This window comes from Leptonychotes weddellii, chromosome X (assembly GCF_054177405.1).
Source record: "Leptonychotes weddellii isolate Sample4059 chromosome X, ASM5417740v2, whole genome shotgun sequence".
Taxonomy (NCBI): domain Eukaryota; kingdom Metazoa; phylum Chordata; class Mammalia; order Carnivora; family Phocidae; genus Leptonychotes; species Leptonychotes weddellii.
The window spans coordinates 60,807,196-60,808,155 of NC_138385.1; positions in this window are offsets into that span (position 1 = coordinate 60,807,196).

Genomic DNA, 960 nt, shown 5'->3' on the forward strand with positions numbered 1-960 from the left:
AACTGCATAAAACTTACTTGTACAATTCAATGAATATTTATGAAGTGAAATGCATATAACCATCACCCAAGTCAATAAATTATACATTGCCAAAACCACAAAAATACTTTCATGTAACCTTCCTTGATTATAATCCATTCCCTTCTCCCAGTGGCAATTTACTAACTTGACTTTTGTGATATCCATGTCTTTTTTTTTTTTTGTAAAATTAAACTTCCCATTTTATGGTAATTGTAAATTCAGATGTCGTAAGAAATGATACAGAGATATCCCTGTACCAAGTTTCCCTCAATAATAGCAATTTGCAAGCCACAGTGTCACAACCAGGATATTCAAATTGATATGGTCAAGATACAAAACAGTTCTATTGCTACAAGGGTCCCTCCTGGTGCCCTTTTACGACCATACTTACCTCCTTGTCCCCCTGACCTACCCGTTCCTATACCCTGGCAACCACTAACCTGTTCTCTATGTTCTCCATTTCTATAATTTTTTCCATTTCAAGAATGTTATATAAATGGAATCATACAGTATTTGACTTTTTTGGAATAGCTATTTTCACTCAGCATAATTCCCTTGAGATTCACCCAAATTGCTGAGTGCATCAATAGTTTGTTCCTTTTTATTGGATTCCATGGTATGGATATAGCACAGTTTGCTTAACCATTCACTCACTGAAATATGAGTGGATTATTTCCAGTTGGGGGTTATTAATAATAAATTGATATAGACCTATATATATATATATATAGGTTTTTGTATAGGCAGAATTTTACATATTCTATTATATTCTATATATTCTAAGCTGCCTATTTATATTTATTTATTTATTTATTTTTATTCTTATGTTAATCACCATACATTACATCATTAGTTTTAGATGAAGTGTTCCATGATTCATTGTTTGTGCATAACACCCAGTGCTCCATGCAGAACGTGCCCTCCTCAATACCAACCACC